This window comes from Halichoeres trimaculatus, unplaced genomic scaffold (genome assembly GCF_033239565.1).
Source record: "Halichoeres trimaculatus isolate MK-OKI-2021-1 unplaced genomic scaffold, fHalTri1.1 fHalTri1_scaffold_27, whole genome shotgun sequence".
In the NCBI taxonomy this organism is placed as follows: Eukaryota; Metazoa; Chordata; class Actinopteri; order Labriformes; family Labridae; genus Halichoeres; species Halichoeres trimaculatus.
Window position 1 is genome coordinate 573,419 of NW_027437205.1, and position 23,918 is coordinate 597,336.

Consider the following 23,918-nt stretch of genomic DNA (forward strand, 5'->3'; position numbering starts at 1 on the left):
ACCCAAGATCTCTGGGGCATTGACCACGATATACCAATAAATGCAAGATAGTCTTACGCAAGTTCTGAGGCCGATTGTGAGAGCGGAGGCGGCGACAGAGGTGACTGGGTCCCGCTGCAGATGTCTGCGGATGTCCGTTGAGGGGTGATGGACAGGCTAGAGGCCTACTGCAGGTCATCTGAGCGTCACGGAGGTGATGTCCAATGAGTTGAGTCCGTAGAGTCGATTCTAACAACGACAGTAGCGGCTGGAACAGCGGCGATGATGCCGGGCGTCGGGTTGAAACTTTGGCAGAGAACCACTGCAGGGAAAGCAGTGAGCAGCACTCGTCTCCTGACGTCAGCACATGAGGGAGAGACCCAGGCACCAATAGATGACGCAGTCGGGCTGAGGTGACTCAGTTTCAGCCTGGAGAGTCTGGAGCAGGTGCTGAGTTGTGTACGTGTGAAGATTCAGGTGCAGAAGGAGAAGAGCCTTCTGGATGAAGGATGAAGAAAGAGCCTTCGCGAAGAAGGAGGAAGGAAGAGAGCCTTCGTGTAGAAGGATGAAGAGAGAGAGCCTTCGTGTAGAAGGATGAAGAGAGAGAGCCTTCAGGATTCCTCCTGAAAGTTAAAAGAGAGTTTAAAAAAAGAGAGATTAAAAGAGAGAGCCGAGCCTTCGCGAAGAAGGATGAAGAGAAAGAGCCAATGTTCTTGTCCTGGAGTGGAGTTTTACTCAGCTTTTCCCGCCGAGTCAGTAAGGTCACTTAATGCTGACGCCCCTCCACGTCTCATCTTTCTGCACGTGGATCAGATTGTCCCAGAGATTATTAACTAACTATAACTTTAAACTGTAAAGAGATTCCCACATGTAATAGTCAAAATCACATTTCTTATGATTTAAGCTTCACATCAAGACTAAACATGACAGGTTTTCTTCTTTAAGAACCCAATAAAATAAAAATCAAGATGTTACAATGGGATATGTTTCCAAGACAGCAGTTTTCACACACACACATTATCAATGATTTTCATTACACAGTACATGTTTGCAAAGGTGAAGATGTACATGTAAGTCTTTGTGTAAAAACATTATTTTTGTGCTGTTCTCAACTGTGTTAATCAAAGAGTCTTTGTTTTTAGGAGAAGGAGGGAAGCAGATCTTCCCCTTGGCATTCCTTCTCTCTTGTTCCCAGAGAGAAAGGTCGAGGGTCACAAAATACGAGATGGAGGCTGGGAGGTCTCTCCAAGAGCAGGATGTCTGTACAGTTTCACATGTCCGTCAGGTGTCAACGAAAAGTCTTTGAATTGACAGCGATGTCTTAATGTTTTACAGTCTTGCAAACATCAGAGAAGGGATGAGGCAGACTTCGGGAGAAAACCACTTTAGCGCAGAGGTCTGTTTTTTCAAAACTTGCTGTATTACCTCTCCTTCCTTAGGGGGGGGGGGGGGGGGGGGGTTTAATTTGGAGACCAGGTCAGAGCTGCGAAACCAGGTCCCAGCCTGACCTACGTTACAGTGGTTAGCAACCAGGCACTTACAAACTTCTGCTGGTCCAGGATCAAATCCTGCCTGTGACCAGTTTGCAGAGTGTCTTCCCCTACTCTCTCACCCCCTTTAACAAGCCTATCCACTGTCTCTCTCCTATCAATAAAGGCACAGAATGCCCAAAAAATACATTAAAAATAATCTCAGTTATTTGACCATAACTTTTCTTGTATTGCAGCAACTTGAATACATTTTGGGCAGAAAGCTTAATTTACATAATTTATGCAAATACGATTTCAAATTCTTCAAAATGTAAAAAGATCACTGTGGACAAATTTACCGTATACTCGTACTGTTATGGATGTTTTCAGCCACTATACTTTTAACTGCTCTAAAACATATCAAATCGATTTTTTTCTTTACTTTATCTTCACTTATATATCTTAATTCTCTTCTGCCCTGCTCAGAACTACCAAGCATTGGAAAATGAATAATAAATTTAACCTTTTAATGGCCATTTGAAGAAATATTGCACAGATTATGGGAAGGGTAGCATCGAATGACCTATTTTTCAATTAAAAAAAAACATGACCAGAGACAATTTTTTTTTTTACGTGGCATTATAGTCTTAGATATGTCAAAGGTTAGAAGTATCATTGATTTTTAATCATCTTTCATTTAATTTGTAATATCATTTTTTTTTTCAAGAAGTTAGGCATGTACTGTGATGGCTGTTTTCAAGTCACTATACTTTTAATTGCTCTAAAAACATATCAGATCAATTTTTTTTCTACTTTTTTTTTTTCTTTCTCTGATCTCTTAATCCATTTCTGCTTTTTTCAAAATCACCAAGCATTGAAAAAAAAAAAAAAAAAAAAAAAAAAAAAAAAAAAACATTTAACTTGTTAATGGCCATTAAAAGAAATATTGGATGGATTATGGTAAGGGTGCAGCATCAAATGACATATTTTTCAATATGAAATATGATCAGAGACAGAATTTTTTTTTACATGGCATTATAGTCTTCAATATGTCAAAGATTAGTAGCGTCATTGATTTTTAACCCTCTATTACATCAATTATTTCTTAAAAATGGTAGAAAATGTTTTGAATGCTTTTATTACTTAAAATGGCCTAAATATAGATAAATGAAAAAAATACTACTATACTTTTAACTGCTCTAAAAACACATCAGATCAATATTTTTTCTACTTTTTTGCTTAAATTTCCATTCCAATACTGCCCTGCAAGCATTTAACAAAAAAAAAAAGTAACCCTTTGAGGGCAGTTTCAAGAAATAAGATCTCTTATCATGGATAAAACATGAATCAACTGATCTTCAAATGATTTAAAGCATATATAAGTAGGTTTTACATTCTGGATTTGACAAGTACATAAGGAAAAATGAGGCTTTTGTCATTCAATAGTCAATGTCTTTCTTGAGAATCCATCAATCCCTCCAAAAAGTACTATATTGTACTTTAAATAAGAGGGGACAAAAAGGCATTATCATCTATTACTGTTTTTCACATTGTTGGAAAATCTATCAAGAGGTGAGGAGTTAAAAATCATGATTACCTTATGAGTTTGTGGTTTGTGTCAATGTGCATCAATGATCTGGGGCCTGGGACAGAGTATGCTCTCTGCACAACACACCGCAACTCTGACATTCTCAATACTACATTCTGCAGTGTCAACCCTGTGCATTGTTGCACGGACCCTCTGCCACTGCACTCTGTGCCCCTGTGCCCGCAGCAGTCCCAGCATCATGCTATATCCTGCATGTGGGTTAGTAGAGTGGAGGGCTGACACCAGGTTGTCAAGTTCAACGTCAGTAAGCTCACTATACAGAGCCCTTACAGACAACCCCCAATCATTCATACGCCTGCGCAGAGTCCGCTGAGAAACCCTGACAAGCTTTGCAATGCACTGAACTGACAGGCCCATGTTGAGAAGCTGAGTTACATACCGGTCGTCGTCATTGAGCACAACTCTGGGGCACCCCCCAGTTTGCCTCTCCAGGACAACAGTTGCACAGGTCTCCTTGTTATTCTGACCAGTCACTAGGTGATGCAAAGCTGTAAGTGCATGATTAACAGCTCGTGCGGTGTCAAGCTGGCTTGACAATGCACTGAATAAAATTAACTCTTGATAGTCTAGGGCCCTCCTCACAGGAGGGCGGCCCCGTATCATCTTGGAGTCGGCATCAAAACATGTATCACTGTTTACACATCGTATTGTGCATAGGCTTGTGCATTTACATAACGCAAAACTGTCGTCGGGTTGCCCGTCTGGTTCTGCTCCGAGGCGGATTCCACGTCAACAAGTGCTCATGCACGCGTAACATGCTGCGTCTCTGCATGAGCACTTGTTGTTGTTGCCATAGCTGGTGTTGTTCATGCTCTCTGAGAAAATGTTGATATAATAGTGGAAGCAATATTTGTAGCTGCTGGAACAATATCAGGGGCCTGTACTACGAAGCTGGATTAAGTCATCCAGGATAACTCTGTGACAACTCGCTGAACTTCACCGGATCTCCGTTATCCAGATCTGCTGTACTACAAAGCTCGTTATCAACTCAATAAGTAAATCTGGCTGGGAGCTGTGCGCGCACACATTAAATGGGCGTGGTTAGCGGCCCCAGAGCATTTTCCACAATGGAGAAGAGAGCAGCCTACTTTAAGGCTGAGGAGCAGCTAATAATCCTGCAAAAAATACGAGGAGTACTGCAGTATTATCCAGGCTGGAGGGATTGCTGCAAAAAATCACCGACTCTGTGAATGCGTAAATTTCCAAAATGCTGATATTAATAGACCTATCTCATCACGTGACGACACGGGCAGTTAGGTCCTTATTCATTAATGTTGTCAGTCAGTGTGTGTGTGATCAGCATCATATCCGACCTCATAATTAGAAAGAGTCAACTTTCCTACAAATTCCAAGGAAAACGCTCATTATAGGCAATTTGTATTGCAGATGCAATAGCAGTGGGGGAAAAAATGACGTGGGAGCCCATAAAAAATAGATATAAAAGCATCCTTCCAAGTGGTCAGTATGAATTTCCTGAATTTCTCTTTGGTATTTTTCATTTAGTTTCATGTCATGAAAGATTCCATTTGCACACACTTCTACTTTTCCCTGACAATGTCTCAGTTATGATAATCAGTAAGATATCGTTTGCTCACAGCCCATAAGAAAAAATGGTGGGCCAAAAAGACAGGGGGCGGTCCCGCACCGGAGGACTTCACTCCGGCTGAGCAAATTGGTGACTGAGTGGTCTTTCATGCCCGCCCGAGAGAACCAATTGGTCAGCGGGCGGTCTGTCACACCCTGTGAGCTCTTATCCTGGAACTTAACCTGCTCTGGACCAGGGCTGTTTCCCAAAGCCCAGGTACCTTGCCTTGCCTTGCCTTGGTAGGCGGTGCCTCCGAAGCCACTTCCTTCCAATCCAAGGCAAGTGTCCTGCCTCTGCTCAAAAGGAGATGCTAATGGAACAGCCTACAAAGGCATATTGTGGGAGGAGCTCAGACGGCTTCAAATATTGTCATAACTTGCCACTTTTCTACACTTTCTGCTTTTTTATTGTCACATCATTGACACTCTGCAGGTGCAGCTTCTCAGTAATTATAGTTATGTGAGTGACACACAAAAGAGTTAAGTGGTGGACATGGTATAAGTTGTTATTTTCAGAGGTGTATTTTGTTACTTACATTTAATTTGGAATTTACCACGCGCCTCCGCTGGTGCGTCTTTTCCTTCCATTTTTTTTTTCCTTTTTTGTAGATTCACGCGTTGCATGTTGGGTATTTATAGCCATGGCAAGGCAGCGAAGGATAAACCTGTGTATCCTTGGTCAATTAGCCACATGCTAACCAAACGGAGGACATATGCCTCCGGAGGACATGAACATTGGAACAGCACTTGGGCAGCGACTGATGATGTGGATGCCTGCCCACGCCCACCCCACGCCCACATCAGACCAAGGCAAGGCAAGGTACCTTGGCTTTGGGAAACAGCCCAGGTTTGGCGTTCAGCATCAGTTACCGGGGCAACGTGTCTGGATAATCCACAGTCGTAGTACGGAAAACCCGAAACTTATCCTGGAAGTTGTCTCTCTAAGAGCTATTCCAGCTTCGTAGTACAGGCTCCAGAATCAGTCCGCCTGTCGCCATCGTTGTTGTTGTTGTGTGTGACATCGTGGGTTGGGGGGCGGGGAGTAGGAGGGGTACTATGAGGTCACCGTCTTTTCTGGACTTATCGGTTTATACCAAGTACAGCATGAAGACGAATACACAGATATGCACCTGTAGACCCGTTTTCAAAAAAGATGCGGAGTCATGGACAAATACGGGTCTCTGTGTGTCAATATCACTGGATCGATACTTTATTTTACCGGAGTCATAGAAATTCGTACTCATGTAAGACCCACATAGGTCCAGTGGGGCTCGGTCAAGGAGACTTGAAAGTATTATGGACAGCCTGTCCAGTAAGTGATTCAAGAGCATGTCCTAAAAGAGAAAGAGACAGGGAAGGGGTTGCAATAGTACATACAATAGTACGATAGTACAATAGTACATAAATAGTATGTACAATATGTGAGGAAACCATGAAACAAAACATTTTATAGTATTTTGTTTTAATATTACTGTTGCATAGATGTGTATGTTGCCTTTTACTGCTGTTTTTATTCAGGGCTATGCTCACTTAAGTGTTAAGAACTTGAGCACAGAAATACAAACACAAATGCAAGACACAAAACAGTGGGCAAAAAAGAGTATAATCAGAGTCCAGGCAGAGTTCGCTACACAAAGAGCCTTCTTTACGCCTCCTCACCTGCACCCGCTCCCGTGACCACATCACCCCCGTCCTCCAACATCTCCATTGGCTTCCTGTCACCTTCCGCATACAGTTTAAAATTCTCCTCCTCGCCCATAAAGCCCTCCACCACAGGTCCCCTCCTACCTCACTGACCTCCTCCACCACCACATTCCCTCCCATAACCTCCGTTCCTCACACACCAACCTCATGTCTCCCCCTCACAGAACCAAGCCCCGAACCTGGGGAGACGGAGCATTTTCCATAGCTGCCCCCACTCCCTTGAACTCTCTCCCCACGCAAATCCAAAACTGCTCCGACTTCTCTTTATTTTAAATCTCTGTTAAAAAATCACCATTTTAGATTAGCTTTTAACTTGTGATTGTACTGTTTTTTTGTTTTGTTTTGTTTTGTTTTGTTTTGTTCTGTTTGACTTCTGTTTGACTTCTGTTCATTGCTTGTATTGATTTTAACAGTTGTTAAGTGTCTTTGAGTTCCTGAAGAGCGCTATATAAATAAAATTTATTATTATTATTATTATTATTATTATTATTACAAAAGGCGGTCCAAAACAGGCAGAAGAAACAGGCAGACATGGGGCTAAAAGTAAGGTCAAAAAAGGCAGGCAAGGATCAGAACACTGCAAAACTCGAGGTGCGTTTCAAAGCAATAAAGTTCCATCCTTCCTTCCTCCATTTGCGTCGTTCAATTGCATCTTAGTCCCTCCCACCAGAGATGCACTGAGAGAGGCGAGGATATGAAGAGAGGAGCGAGGATGGAGGAGATTCGTTTTTAGAGCAATGGGACATCCTCTCCTCCAGAGCGTCACATGAAGCAATTTGTTTCATTGATGATGGCATCAGCTGATCACCTCTGGATCATCCGTCGTTCAGCTCTAACAGCTGTTTGTGTGTCTGCACATGTGTGCTGTAACAACTCTGATAAAACATAAACAGTAACAGAGCTTTGTCTGTTCCTGAAACCAGTTTAAGAAACACATTGCCATGAAAAAAACCTGCTCTCTGTTTATTCTGTGTGCAGTTAAGAAGCTCGAGGATCACTTTACCGGTAAAATGTGTAATTGTTAGATTTGTGAATTATTTATCCTTTACCTAGATCACATCTGATCGTGAACTCTGAAACGTATTAATAAAACCAAGTTTATTGTGTCGCAGGAAGATGTTATTTACTAAATTTTAGTATTCAGTATTAATCATCCGTCATGTTGATTCAATGATGGTTGTGTTCAGTATTTTGTGCTTTAAACTTACAACATTTTATTACCAGCTTTATGATCAGTTTCGGAACGATCCTCAGTGCCTGTTTTCAGCTCTTTTTTTTTCCTCATCAAACTCTGTTGTGTTTGTGAAGTTTCATGTAGAGAAGTCTGAACTGCTGCAGCGTTCAATCAGAGAGTGATATTCCATATGGGGGCATGTTTGTCACTGAAAAGACTTCCGCAAAGCCAGCTCTCCTGTTTTCTCGATGATGGCTCCTCCAATAAGTCTCCTCCCTCCTCTCCCCTCCGCTTTGGGGCAGCCTTAAAAATGGCGACTCAAAGTACTTCCGGTGCCTCAGAGGAGAGAAGAGAGAGGCGGCATGAAATTATCGCTGAGACGCACCCTGACTGCGACTGTGAGTGAAGGCTGGGATAAAGACTGTATGTAAAGTACAACAAACTGGCAACAAGACAGTGAGACGCATAAGACACACAAGAGGTAATGAGGGTGATGCATACCCAGCCATCAATATGTCTTAGGATGTCTTAAGATGTCTTGATAACGAGATCAAGACGTCTCAAGACATGTTTGTATGTCAAGACGTCTTAAGGCATCTTAAGACAAAACTTTGAAGACGTCTTAAGACATGTCAGAGCAGAACATGAGATGCACCTGGACCAATTTGTGTCTTGAAGACACTGAGTGTCTCAAGATGTCTTAAGACATGAGACATTGAGTGTCTTAAGACATCTTGAGACACTCAGTGTCTTCAAGACATTGAATGTCTTAAGATGTCTGAAGACACTCAGTGTCTTCAAGACATTGAATGTCTTAAGACATGCTTCCTTTGTCTTGAAGGCATTCACATCTTAAGATTGCTTAAGACATGGTATGTAGTGTGGACCAATTATAGACACTTTTAAAGTGTTGGTTTTAACTCCCTAGGAGTTGAATCAACACTTCTGAATTTGCTGTGCAGGATCTTCAGACATTTCCGCAGTTGATGAACGTCTCTGCTGCATATTTTACTTCAACAAAAACACAAATAAATGGACTCCCACCGAAAAAATCTGATATCGGTCTGCATTCACGCTTTGTTTAGAGAATTTTCAGCGTGTTACTGTCACGCAAAAACACAGCTAAATAGGGCTCTAGTTGTCACCGTGTCTCTTCATCCTGGCAGACTACCTGCATTTGTTTATTTCTGGCACGCTGCACGCGGACTGATACACTAAGCGGCGAGCATCTCGTAGCCAGCTGTGGCTCTGCAGCTGAGGTAGCGCCGTTTTACAACATGATGAGAACTAGTGCCTTATTTAGCTGTGTTTTTGTGTGAAAGTAATGCGCTGAAAATTCCCTAAATAAAGCGTGAATGCAGACCGAGAGATTTTTTCGGTGTGAGTCTGTTTATTTGTGTTTTTGTTGAAGTAAAATATGGCCCCGTCTGAATGCATAGGAAACCGGCTGACGAGCAGGGAGGGGGTGTTTGGTGCGAGTGCTCTGGGCTTCTGCTGCACAAAAACACTGCTGTAGGGGTAATTTCTGCCCTAAACCTTGTGATAGGACCCAACTTGTTCCATTCCAGAGTATCACTCTAAATGTGTTTTATGATTCATTATGCGACTGATCACTGTCGGCCTGTCTTCAAAAATGTATTCATTCATTCAATTCATTCAACACAGTGCTTTTTTATCAGTGCATCCAGCACACTGATATGCTCTGTGTTGTGATCAATGCCACATTTGTGCTCTCTACTTGCTCCAAAAAGCTTTCAAAATTAAACATCAAACTCCTGAGGTACCCACAAAAAGCTGACAGAAGCGATAAAGATATCTTCAGTATCTTAAATCATAAATTGAATCATGTCGTGGTGTTTTTTTTTGCTCTACAAAGACTTCTATGCATTAAACTGTAATGTTCTCTTTGTTGTGCTAAGTATTTAACACATTATCCCTTTTAAGCTCATATCACATAGCTTTAAGTAATACTTTTTGAATGAGTTGTTGCTGTTGAGTTGATGTGCTAGTTCACTCTGTAGAGTAGAAACTCAGCTATGGCTTCTAAAAACATAAAGGGGTTGTTGCTTTTTAGTGAGAAACTTACTAATCAACGCTCACAATATTTTCATTTGCTTCATAATACAATATCAGCAAGTTGTACTGTCTTTAAGGTACTTGGAACTAAAACGTGAATAGAAAACAAACCTTTACATTGTGACCACAAGATGGCAGCATGTGACTACAAGAGAAATCACTGCAAAAAATGTCATCCTCGTATTCAGGCTGAACAATATTGAATTAAAGATACAACACCCACCAAACCCAATTTATGAAATTAACGGTACAGGTGTGATTTTGGTATGTCTTGTTTGATGTGCGCGCTGCACAGGATCTCATGTGTTCACCTCTACTTTATTGTTTGAACGGTGGCACAGCAGCAGCGTTTGGTTTTCTCTTCAAGCCCCTCAAACCTTTTCTGTGCATTTTCTGATTGATGGGAGTTCCCAACTAGATCATCAATTTTTCCCTGCCTTGCATTTTTGTTAATCTAATCTCTAACGCTGTGATAACTTAAATCACTGACAGTATTACACACAGGAATTTACGAAAAGTGACGATTAATTCATTTCAAAATACAAACAGAAAACTAAACTATACCAAAAAGTATTGGGTGTATGAAATCAGTAATGTCAGTGGTGTACATGTGGGTGTGTGTGAAGGCATTAGAGTGTATGCGGTGTTGAAGAGTGCGTTAACAAAATCCAAACTAAAACAACGGGTAACTCCAGCTCCTGGCCTAGGCAGAACAGAAGAGAAAAAGGAAGGGGGGAAGAGCAAGAAATGCCCCCTTTTATGCTGGGTAGAGCAATGAGCCCAGGTGCTCCAAATCACCCCAGCACCTTGAAAGACACAGTAACAACTGTTAGTCAAAGACGACCAGTAGGGGTCATCACAGTTATCTTATCTTATCTTATCTTATCTTATCTTATCTTATCTTATCTTATCTTATCTTATCTTATCTTATCTTATCTTATCTTATCTTATCTTCAGGGACCATGAGTATTTTTCTTGAAAAAAGTGTGGGTTTTTTATTTGACCCAAAAGGATAATGATAATCGCTGAAATTAACCTAGTGTGGCAGATTGCACTGCCAATCACTTATTTTAGACAACACAAGGCATAATCACCCAGAGAATTACTTTCAGATGATCTGCAGCATGAAAAGGAGACACACATTCCTCAGCTTAATAAACGGAACACTATTGACAATTGCCCTCATCTTGGTCCATCATAAAGGAGCACTTTTTTTTTTTTTGAATGATCATTGCTGCTTTTGCCAGATTCTTCCATTTACATTTTGAGTCCAGAAAAGAAGCAACAAATCCAATATAAAAGTCAGTTAAGTTCGGGGGTAGTGTTTTACTCTGTGCTCCACTAGAGGGCAACGATACTTCAGTGTTCAATGTCTATTGCTCTGTCATCTCTGTCAGTCTACTCTGTGTTGGAATAAATATCACTCTTCTTTTAAGGATTATTTATCCCCTAAAATGCCCCAGCTTTTAAATCTCACCCCTACAGAAAGCTTTATCATTTATTTTGTTATGCATAAGCTAACCAGGAGGAGCCTACATCAAGTCCCATCTGATGCTTACGATAAAGTGCTTGGTTAGTTGCATTAGGTGTGCTTGGGACAACACCTGACTTTCCTATGTGTCCTCTTAGATGCAGTTCTATTCATGGAGTTGAATTATTAGAAAAGAGAACAGCTATTACAAATTGAATTTGGTTTTGCAATTGGGTATTTAATTATTAGTTATGTTGAATTATAATATATATATATGTAATGTAAATAGAAACATTAAGTATTACTTACGTATCTAGTTCAAACTATTTATAGATGTGGGCAGCTATGAGCCAGAGCAAATGTGCCCAAACTTACTTTTGAAAAAGGACAAGGTCAGGCAGCTTTTGCTGATGTATTGTTTCACCCTGAAAGTATAATCTGAATGCTTTGTGTGAACTCTTTCTTTGAGTGATTTCTGTAAAATCAGTCCCTCAGTGAACTCAAACCTCCTTGTTCCATCTCACAGACTAATGACATCAAAGCTCACCTGTCCCTCAGGTGTCTCTGATCCCAGATGATCAGTGGTCAGTTTTCTGCAGTATTACGTGATTGCTTATACATCGGTAAACTCTGCTTCTGAACCAGGAACACATTTTCCATTAGGGGGCAATATGAGCAATACAAATCAGGATGTTTTTATGTCATGATCAGGATCTGGATTTGATCAGGATTGATTTTCATGTTCATACTATTCCGACCTCAAACAAGACTTCTAGACCAAAATACAGGTACATCTCAAAAAATTAGAATATCTTGAAAAAGTTAAATACATTTCATCACTCATTTCAGAATGTGTAACCCATACAGTATACAGATTTATTACAGATAGCGTGAAACATTTCAAACATTTATTGCTTGAAATTTTGGTAATTGTGGCTTATAGATAATGAAAACTTAAAGTCAATCAATCAATCAATCTTTATTTATATAGCGCCAAATCATAACAAATGTTATTTCAAGACACTTAACAAAAGTGTCTCAGGATATTAGAATATTACTTAAGATTAATAAAAAAAGATATTTTAAACAAAATGTCAGGCTACTGAAAAGTATGTTCATTTCCATGCACTCAGTACTTGGTTGGGCCTCCTTTTGCATGAATTACCGCATCAATGCGGCGTGGGAGCAATTAGTGTGTGGCACTGCTCAGGTGTAATGGAAGCCCAAGTTGCTTTGATAGCAGCCTTCAGGTCATCTGCATTGTTGAGTCTGGTGTCTCTCATCTTCCTCTTGACAATAATTGAGTTTGCTGGCCAATCAAGCACAGTAACACCATGGTCCAACCAGCTTTTGGTACCTTTGGCAGAGTGGGCAGGTGCCAAATCCTGCTGGAAAATGAAATCGGCATCTCCATAAAGCTGGTCAGCAAAAGGAAGCATGAAGTGCTCTAAAATTTCCTGGTAGATGGCTGTGCTGTCACTTCAGAAAACACAGTGGACCAACACCAGCAGATGACATGGCTCTGCAAATCATCTCTAACTGTGGAAACTTCACACTGGACTTCACAACATGGATTCTGTGCATCTCCACTCCTTCTCCAGACCCTGGGACCTTGATTTCCAAATGAAATGGGAAATTTGCTTACATCTGAAAAGAGGGCTTTGGACCACTGAGCAACAGTCCAGCCCTTTTTCTCCTAAGCCCAGGTAAGATGCTTCAGACGTCTCTGATTCTGTCCACTAAAAACAGCCTTGAGACCTACTTATGGGCCTCCATCAACAGGTTCAGAACCACCTCACTTGTAAATTGAATTTGAAGCTCGATCCTTCAAACATTGCTCTTTTATCATGAAGAATATGAGACCCGGGTAACCTCAGGATGAAGTAATCATTTTGAAAACAGTCAGTCAGTGAAACAGAGGATCAGAGCTGGGAGTGGCTTGACACGAAGAATACAACATTTGAAGCCCATTTCTAAAATTTGTCTGTGTGAAGTGGCTCTTGATGCACTCAGGATACCTTTGCATGTGTTTTGAGTTAATTAGTTGATTAGGGTGTGACACCATGACTTTACAGGAGAACTTTTTCACAATATTCTAATGTTCTAAGACACTGCAATTTTGGTTTTCATTATCTATAAGACACAACTATCAAAATTTCAAGGAATAAATGTTTGAAATTTTTTACTGTATCTGTAATGAATCTATGTAATATATGGGCTTCACATTCTGAAATAAGTGATAGAAAATATTGAACTTTTTCATGATATTTTATTTTTTTGAGATGTACCTGTATTTCTGATTTCTTCATTCTGAACATTTTTTTTCTGCCCCATTTCTAACTTTAATCTGCTTGTGTTTTCTGATGTGTTTTTTTGAAGTCTCACATTTTCACATCCCGATGAATCCAAATTTTTAAAGACATCAGCTGAAGAGTTGTTGAGTTCTGCTGAATGTACAGAGCTTTAGCTTCAGACCAGCAGCCTTTGCACATTCCAGATGGAGTTTAGTGAGATCTTACAGATAGACTTTGGTTTGGTTTGTGACTCTGACATAAAATGTAAATGTAAACATGATTTAAAACATGATTGGTAGCAGTGACATAATTAATACATTGCAAGATGAAATGGAATTTCAAGCCTGACTTTGGACATGCCTGAGTAGAGGGCAAAAAAAGACACTTCATCCAACAAAAGCATTCCTTTAACAGAGTTATTCTAAAACATCAAGAAATGAGTGCTGTGCATAGATGTTACTTTGATTACTTTTGAGTTGGTAATTGTAAACTCGTTTCATACAGAGATAATCAAAGGGATCCCACACATGCAGCAGATGGTCTTGGGTCTGTCACCACAGGGCACTGCAATGTGTAATTTGATTTAACCCCTATACTTTAGCATGAGAACACGTGCTCGCTGTTAAACCACAGCTCTCCTGTTGGTGACATTTCACCCATGATGCCTTTATTAAATACTAGATAATAGCAACATAAATATTGCAGTCTAACATGGAATTGCTGTGTCTCTATATGCCAAAACATGACCAAAAGAACTCAAACCAGACCAAAACAAAAGAAAAACGTTTAAAACTCTCCCGATGTACATGCTTCAGTCTACTACCAAATGGACTGCAGGTGTTAGATAAAACCCGAAATTACAGGCACTCATAAAAACAAGCAATGAAGTATGTGCATGTGTGCTGTTCATACTTTTATGTGTGTGTGTGTGTGTGTGTGTGTGTGTGTGTGTGTGTGTGTGTGTGTGTGTGTGTGTGTGTGTGTGTGTGTGTGTGAGTGAGTGAGTGAGTGAGTGAGTGAGTGTGTGTCTCCACTCAGTCACTCAGTGTCCTATTCTGGGGTGAAGCTATAGCCACAATTTGTGCGGGCTTCCTGACACTCCCACCACTCCTTCTGCCAACCAGAGGGAGGACTGTCACCACCAAGTTAGGGCTTCACTCTATCCACTCTCTCCTCACTGTGGCATTCATCACGACATACTGAAAGAGAAAGGTAAGCCCTGTCATGTCTTTTCTGTTGTGTAACTTGTCTTAGCAGCTTTTTAAAGAGGATTCCTCTCATTGTAAACAGATATTGAGAATACCAGTGTCTTAAGACATGGAAATGAACTTATGAAGTGAAAGTGATGTTTGTCTCCAAAAGAAAGCATTCCATCAATACTTGTGATTAGTAAGTGGCCCCTTTTGTTTAATCTGCTTTTTTTGGTTAATAGGATGGTTGTTTTTCATTTAGCAACTATGTATAAATGCATGTTTGTTTCTTGCTGTTACTTTTTAGCTTCTCCTTAACTTCATGTCACTGTTGCATGAGTTTGGTTTAACCACAAGTGACCAGCTATCAGGACAGAGAAGACAAGCTAAATATACAGTATAACTGCATACATGCACCTCTGTGATTATAGGTCAGCGAGGTCTCCTCTGCCTGAGCAGATGGCACAACTTCCCCTCTGTCTTTCGAGCTCAGTTGGCATTTCAAGTTGCATTTTTAGCATAGCCTAAAATAATTTGTTGTTCCAACCAAATTACCGAATATAACTTCTCTAATGTAATTGGAAGAAATGGAGAAGGTGAGTGGGATTGTATGCAAGACAGTCAATGGATGACTCTTAGTTTTGGATGTGTTCCCACACATGCAGCATTAAAGAGCTCACTTATCATGTATTACCACAAGTTTTTTTAAGGCAGGAAAGAAATCCTTTTTGTAGCTTTTCACTTTGAATGGAGTTGTACAAAGATTATTTATAGATTTTACACTACATTGTTTCTTCTTCTCTAAGCAGAAAGTATATGTCTACAAGCAATGAAACATGCACCAGCCCATGTTCAGATTAGACATGACTTATCTTGATTGAAAACAGCCTGCAGAAGCTAGCTGAAGGGAATGTCAATCAGTGTTAACAAGCATAAGACTTGACCTGCATGTGTCACCCTTTGATTTGGTCACATACTCTCTAAACATACTGTGATTAAATATAAATTCAGATCACAAAGCTAACTATGAAAATAGACTAAAGTGGCAAGTGGCACAAATACATTTGATAATATCAAAATTTTTTCTGTGACTGTTTAGATCCTGAATAAGTGTGTCAGGTGAGCAGCAGCTAATTTTTACCATTATATATACGTAGAGTTGGGTGTAGACCTCTGGTGGTTGTGGTTATAATGAATGGTTCAATCTCAAGCCCTCTTACAGTGGGGGGGGGGGGGGGGGGGGGGCTGACACACTTAACCAGGAGCCACATGAGACACCTAAATTGTGTCAGAGAGCCATCAACTTTCTTTCATTGTAAAATGAATTATTTTGAATAGCTGATACTGATAATCAGAAGAATAAAGCACTCTGTAAATATTTATATTGGGTTAAGTGAAATTGTGGTTTATAGGTCAAATAAGAAAACAAAAACAATTATTGAATCCTTAAATGATAGAGAAAATGTCTTTTCGTCTTTGTCAATCTGCATCATACATGAACTCACTTTTACCAATCGAGAGTGCTGGCAGGCTGCCAACACTCCTGAATATGGAGGCACTCTCCTATTTTTTTTTTTTTTTAACCCTTTTCCCCGCTGGTCTGCTGGCTTGTGGTTTCTCCTGATTGTCCCCCAACTTTAAGTATATTTCAGTGAGCTCTAATATTTTTCCAAGTCAATCAAGACCCGTACTTGGGCGTTATATTGAAAACTGAAAAAAACATCCACCACTCTCTCTCTTAGTTGGTTTGATCCAAAGACGCTGCAGGACACCTCAGAGACAGAGACAGATAACTATGCCGCACTTGTTGATGCAGAGTTGATCAGAGCCTCAACTGTTTTCTTTCTTTCTTTTTTGGTGTTGACATGGCATGTCGTGAGTTAAACTAACCTAGCTCTGCTCTAACGCAGCATCCTCTCCAATAAGGAGAGTTTAGAGCAGCGTGAATCTTATAGTGAGAAGGCTGACTCTAAAATAGTGAAACGCTTGCCTTTGTTAAGCTCTGTCTGTCTTTGATGTGTGATGCGCATACGCGCTGCGTGTGTACACGACAGCACTCTTTCTTCAGAACAGGAGAGAGTGCAGTTGGAGGAGACTGACTGAGCCAGTGAAAGAGGGCAAATTCAAACCACAATGTCTTGGACAGTGCCTGTGATAGATGAAGTATTAAAACATAGAATAGAATATAATATAATAGAATAGAATAGAACTTTATTGTCATTGTAACGAGTACAATGAAATTGAAGTCACAGCAGCAATCAAGAAAACAAAAGTAAGAAAGTGTGTAGAAAGTGCAAAAAGGTCCATAAGAAAAAGTGATGACAGCGTGTCCATCATTCTCCAGTCAGCCAGCCTCCACCTCCACAGGGTCCAGGACTGAGCTTCTTCAGTCATGCTCCATCTCTGTCTTCTGTATCCTGTCTGCTTACAGTAGGTGAAGCTCTTCCAACATGGCGTTGGTGTCTGATGTTAGCTCTGTTAGCCATGTCTGTGAAAAGCATGATGCTACTCCGCCCTCTGGTTTTCCCTCTGTTGCTGGGTTAGCATGGCTAGCTCTTCCATCTTATTGGAGATAGATCTTACATTCTAAAGAACGATGGATGGAACATCGTTGATGACATGGACAGGTCCATGTCATCACTTCTATCATTGATATATGCTTACTGGTGCTAGAATATCATTGCAATTTCCTGTATACGAGCAACAAGATCACAAAGCTAAAGCAAATACTAAGTAAGCACTGTGTTTTCTGTACTGCTTTTTTGTATTTGCTTTTTATTAGATGCAACATGTTGAATATGTTGAAAAGGAATCTGGTGTCAGAGGGTAATGTAAATTTCTTTTTGTGTTCAGTTCTTTAGTCAAACTTCAAGTAGAAAATCCTGAATCAGAGTTTTCTTAGAAACTGTCATCTGCTAAGCTAAGATAGCTGGGGCAGAATAGCCAATGTAAGGCTGGCTCCTCCAGGGTGATGTAAAGAATCAACAAGGGAATGTTTAAAATTAAATGGTAAATGGACTTGAGCTTATATAGCGCTTTTCTAGTCATGGACCACTCAAAGTTGCTGTACACCACAGGTCACACTTACCCATCCACACCCATTTGCTCTCACATTCACACACTGATGGATCCAATCTTTACTATGACAGCTATCCATCAGTACATCTAACACAGTCACGCCCTTTCATACCCATTCACACACCACTGGCGCAGCAGTGGGAGCAAGTAGGGGTTAAGTGTCCTGCCCAAGGACACATCGCCATGTGTCGCCCAGAGCTGGGCTTGAACCTGCAACCTTCCGATTACCAACCAAGCGCATTCTCCAGCTGCGCCACCGACGCTGATGATGTTGATGGATTGAACCATTTCTAATTGACCCTTATCAATACCCACCCCAAAACACCAGTGAATCTTTTCACATCAACAAAATATATAAGCATACCTATAAAATACTTATAGGCTCACGGAAGAAATTTTGCTATTAATCTCAGTCCCACTTTCTGAATCTGAAGACCAGTGAGGCTAAAAAAACAGACCCAAGAAAACAAGTCGCACTACTCAATACCCTCAAAAGCAGTATGCAGTACCTCCTGCTACCATCACTTCATTTTCTAAAGGGGCAAGCAAAGTAGCCCTTCAGTCAAGAATCGCACCACTTGATACACCTAAATATTCCCCATAGTGCACCCTTAAACATTGAAGCAAAAATGTTTGTACTGCATTATGAGATATATTCTCTGATGCATCTTGTTAAGTTAAAGTAAGGATGGGTTCATTATGAGAAGTCTGAGCTTTACTGGATGTTATTTTTAATGAGAAGTTTGCTTACTCCAGTCATCTTTGTAGAGAGGTCAAAGACGCTGAGCAATCCAACATCATCTGCACATAAAGAATGCTCTGTGATGCTGAAGCCAGTGGAGTGTTTTGATGTGGTCAGTCTGCAGCACTGCTGGTTTTCCAAATGAAGAGTGAAGTTTGGAGGAATTTAGGTTTACTACCCACCTATCCACACTGTTTGTCTGAAATGACTAAGAGGCTTTAACATGAAAGAGGGATGTATAGATGAATCTGAGGAAGGTAGAAAGTGGAGCTTCTTTTTTTAGGATTCCAGATGAAAGACTTTTAGAAAAGTGACACATTTGATTAATTCTCCAGTAGTATGCTGAGAGTGTTGTTTACTGCAGGCACGAGGCCTCAACATTAGACTCCATGGGCTTCTTCGGGCTGAAAATTCATCATCGTGAAGGGCAGATTGATAGAATGAATGGATATTTGGAAAATAAAGTTGAAGGTTCAACAGCAGGGAAAATAAACAAAAACAACCTAGCAAACACAAATTCATTAAAATCAAACAATTTCTGTTGGGTGTTGACCTGAGGATTTCTATGGGTTTCATGGAGTCTTTGAGCAGTGGTGATTTTAGGGAGTGGCCTAGTGCCACCCCTAAAAACTCATTGGCCACCCCTTTGGCCACCTCAGATCTGATAGGTAGTTGGCCAAGTTCGTTAACACAAGAAACAAGAGAAATGCTGTCAATCAATGGTGATGGCTGACTGACTGATCTAGAGTCAGTTTTACACTTTTAACTACCACAATATGGTCGGACTGAGGCTGCAGAGAGCTGATTTCTGATCACTGGAAAAACAGTGACCATGCAGATCTGGGATCAGTAGAGCCATGAGATGAGCACGCTGCATCTCCGTGTCACCTGTAGCTCCAGCAGAACAGGACAGAGACAACATTCATTGTAACTTGATAAAAACGGATTCAGACATTTGAGAGGTACAGTGTTGGGCAGTAACATCAAATAGCATCTAGTTAGTAATTTAACTACATTTTTCAGTAACGACGTGGTAGCATCGTTGTTTACAAAAAGAAAGAACTTTTCAGGCTTGGGTGAAAGTCGCTGAGGAGACAGGAAGAGGCAGCAGGCCTTGATTGTGATCTCCAAGGCTTTCACACACTCTCCTGTCATGCTTTTGAAACCATAGCTGATTGTTTTTCAGATGCTCATTTGGGCTCTTGGTCTATAAGTGAGCGGGCTCTCTATTCTGCCTGCACTGTTGAGACCCTGGTGTTCATGCAACGCATTACAGGCATGATGCACGTTTAAATTCGCAAATTCACATTTGGTGTGGCCGCGGTATTAGAGTTACCTTCACCCTCAGGAACGGAGGTTATTCTTAAGTTATATTTACGTTTGCATAGTTCACATCTGGAACAGCGCAGTGCAGTTTGACACCATCTTTTGAACTAACACAAATAACAACCATAACAAAGATTCCTGATCCTGACTCAGGTTTTGGTTTTTAGAATAGGGGAGACCAGGTATGGTTGTAACATGGGGAGAGTTGTAATACTACCAATTCCACCAATCAGGGATAAGATAGGAGTTATTTTTTCATTTTCTAAACTGCTTATCCTGTTCAGGGTTGAGGGTGGCTGGAGCCTTTCCCAGCTGTCATTGGGGGAGAGGCGGGGTACACCCTGGACTGGTCGCCAGCCAACCACAGGGCTGACACATAGACAGAAAACCTTTCACGCTCATACTTACACCTACAGGCAATATAGCTGTTGAGCATGCTTTTGCAACACAGTCTCACTCCCAGCGTGTCAAAAACCGACGCTTGGTCAGGGCCCTTTGGCGTCAGAAGCTGACGCAAAAGTTCTCCCTCTGCGTCCTCATGAGACGCTGCGGGTCTCCAGTTCACTCCAATGTAAACCGACTGTGGCGTTTTACAACGCTGTGAGCTCACATCTGATTGGTTAACGGGGGAAAGAACATCCGGAAGTACTATCCTGTCTGACAGTTTTCACGTTCGTCGCTATTTTACTATGTTATACGCGATATTTCTCTACAAAAAAACATATATTTGTCATTGTTAATTGCTCAATAAGATGTGTCAATGTTTAAGTCCATCAGTTGTCTTTATGTTCCTTTCGATTCAGAGAAATAATGAATTCGATCTCACTTTTGGATGGCCGAAGGTACTACACTACCCACAATCCCGTGGGTTGTTTCCATAGTGACGACACCCAAAAGCTTTGCTTCACCAAATCTTTTTAAAACTATTTATTTAAAAATAATTTAAAATGTTGATGTGAAGTGAATTTACTTATCATTGAAACGCTTTCTTAAATAGTTTGTTTCAATAAATGTTTTAGGGACGTGTTATGACGCCATGGTATAGCCTACATAGCCTACGACCAGCGACGATTGCGAGTGCTTCCCGCTTGCGTATTTTTTTTTTGTAGGATAGATGCGGGAATCTCATACTGTTACGTCTTCTTATAGGCAGATGCTTTCATGATTGGCTGTTGCTATTGCACGTATTACCCAACGGACAAATTGTATCAAGTCGCAGCATGAATATTTATGAAATACCCGGATGGATCCTAGGAGAAAAAAAGCTCACCTCCCGCTGTCCCCATTTCTCCCCTGCTTCCTGTAAGTATTAAATGACTGAGGAAATTTAAAACATTAATTTCAGTATCTGTCTATTCAGTTGTTTGTAGGTAATAGTTTACTTTTTAATTTCATGAAGATAAAACAGACTTTATGAGTGTTTTATGAGTCAATCATGTAATGATTTTATTTTGAATGTTGTTTTGAACGTTTCCAAAAATGTACTTGCCGATCATGCAGGCATTATTTTACAAACTATCCTGCTTTAGGCAAACCCCTTCAAAATATTACCTTTAATTTATATTAATAAAATTGCTCTGAGGAAGTATATAGGCTAATCTCCATAAATGATATATTTTTATTCACTGCGTAACACCATCTCAAGATAGTTGGTCAGTAGCCAGTAATAAACACAAGTGGCTGATGCAGGTTGTTTAGTTTTTGGTAACTTGTGTCTGTTATTTCCCCTCAACAGATCCTTCAAATTTGTCATCTCATATATTTTGGTTTGAAAAATCCACAACAACCCAAAGGCACTTTTAAGAGCCCTGTCTGTCTCTCTTGTTAACTTGTCCTTGCTGTTGACTTGTCTCACCTGTTAGCCTGTGTCTGACTCTATTTCTGTTTATATTTGTCTTACCTGTCCATAAGTCTATTGTTTCCAAGTTTGTTTCTGTGATCGTGTTCTGTCTTACTTTTTGTCCCTTGTCCGTATCCTTGTGTTGTGTTCTGTTCTTCGTTTGTATCTGCACAGTCACCATGAGTGATTCTGAACTTCAGGAATTGCTTATGGCTGTGGATAGCCTGACTGATCAGTCACAGGTCAGTGGTGATTTAGCAAGTGCAGATGACTTGCTCAGGGAGCTGCAGAGAGAACAAGCTGCAGCAGCACCAGAAGCACCAAGACCTACAGTGAAGTGGAGAAAGAGAACCTGTGAAGGAGACTTAATTCATGGACGGCCAAGATCAATAAGGAATCAGTCTAATCAAGGTCAGTATTGTTTTTACATTATTAATATTAAAAAAAAATCCAGATTTTAACTTGCAAAATAAATGCAGTATCACTGGTCTTGGATCATTTTTGAAAGAGACACAATAAGGCCACTTTGACTTCTGTGTCAAAGGGAGTATTAAGTTCTGTATGAGCTTACAAAAGTTAGCACTGCTGTCAGATTTATTACATTGTCTTGAAGTCTTGCGAAATGTCTTGGCTTTAGACCTAAATGGGGTAGCATTGTTGCTTTCATATCAAATGTTTCACAATGTTTAAGATCTTTTTCTTTTTATACAGCCTGAGATTTTGAAAAAAAAAAAACAATCATTATAATGTCACAATTTTTTTTCTCTATATTTTTTTCGAGTGTAGCCCGGCTGACTCGGAAGACTGATCCTCCTGCTGAAGCTCCTGAGATTGTATTTGCCCCAGCCATTTCTCCAGAGACACTTGGTATTTACTTAATTTATTCTCCATTATCCCACAGCATAAAGTTGAGTAATATGTACTTGTTTCTGATAGAACTGCAATTTATAATACATCTTTGTATTACATCACAAATACAAATAGAATTGAATAATGGACAGTTACACCATTCAAAGCTACTTCATATGGTACATTTTAAAATTGAAAAGATCTTTGTTATTTTTTTGTACCATTTTAATAGAGGGGTTCTTACAAGATCTGCAGCAATCCCTCAGTGATACCACTGGAGATGAGGTGGATGAGCCAACCCCAAGAGCTTCTCTTCTGGCTTTATCAAACTGGAGCACAAGAAAACTCTCTTTTCAGAGAGTTGGAGGGCAGAGAGACCACGTCTTGTGAACACAACCATAGCACAAGAAAATGCAGCAAACCGTGTCTGCCAACAGTGTGGAAGGAATTCAGCTGTTGTCCGATGTCGTGATTGCCAGCCATCCCCCTTCTTCTGCTCTGAATGTGATGTCAGCATGCACACCAGACATGTGCTTCACAACAGAGATGCCTGTACAGCAGGATTCTTCCAGCCTTTGCCTCCAACAACTTTTATAAAGTGTAACACCCTTTGCCCATGTGGTATGTTCTGGTTTGTAAGTTTCAAAAATATATTTTCTTACTGGATTTGTTGAGCACTTTAGGGTTCAATTGCAGCTTCTTCTGGGTGACTTTAATACTTTTCAGTCATGTGCTTCATGTCACATTTTTGTCATGTAGGTAAACTGTAGTTGAATTGGGTCAGAAATTTGTCACAACGCAATATAGTAATTAATTCTTCTCTCATGTCATTCATATGGTGTTTTCTTGTGCTTTTCAGTGCGTTTTGTACCCATGGAAATCCCTGACAAAGTCTGTGATTGTCAAACACCGTCATTAAGTGTCAAACCAGGGAAGACTGTGGCAGTGATCACAATGAATGGTAAGAATGTAATGAACTTTGGTCCTGATTGAAATGTTTGTTTAATAAGATCTGTCTCTTCTCAACAACTCCCACATGTTGCCATACATTGTTAGAAGGAAAAAAAATCACATGAACATCGAGTGATGCATTCTGCGTTAGAGGGAAAAAATGATTATCTAGGGCAGTTAACATTACAGTGGATTTCCATTTTTTTTTTTCCAGGACGCCATGAGCTCAGCATGCCTGAGTTGGTATGTGAAACAGGCCAGGTCAGTTGGATTGCTGGAGTTGATGACCTTCTTCGAAGTGACTACTGGCCAGCTACCCTTCACTTCTCCACCATTTTTGCCATTGTTACTTTTATTTCATTTGAAGAAAGTAAAATGGTTGCACCAGGACTGTCCTGTCAGGCATTTTTAAGAATGCTGGATCGGCGAACTGTCCGCTTTGGCCGTGTGAGTATTGAAGGTCTTTGTCCCATGTTATTTATTTGTATATCTTTGTTGAAAACTGGTGTCCTTAAAATGCATTTGTTTTAGTATCATTGTTTGTAATTTCCCTGTTGATGTTTTTTTTATGATAGAGTGGAC

At 40.4% G+C, this 23,918-nt stretch overlaps 1 long non-coding RNA gene across 1 annotated transcript; it reads left to right on the top strand.

Moving 5' to 3' along the window:
• The first annotated feature begins 22,358 nt into the window (after nt 1-22,358).
• On the top strand, nt 22,359-23,347 carry LOC141786426 (uncharacterized). The gene is made up of 3 exons (XR_012597760.1): nt 22,359-22,403; nt 22,618-23,006; nt 23,245-23,347. It is a non-coding gene; the product is annotated as an uncharacterized LOC141786426 (long non-coding RNA).
• Nucleotides 23,348-23,918: the final 571 nt, after the last annotated feature.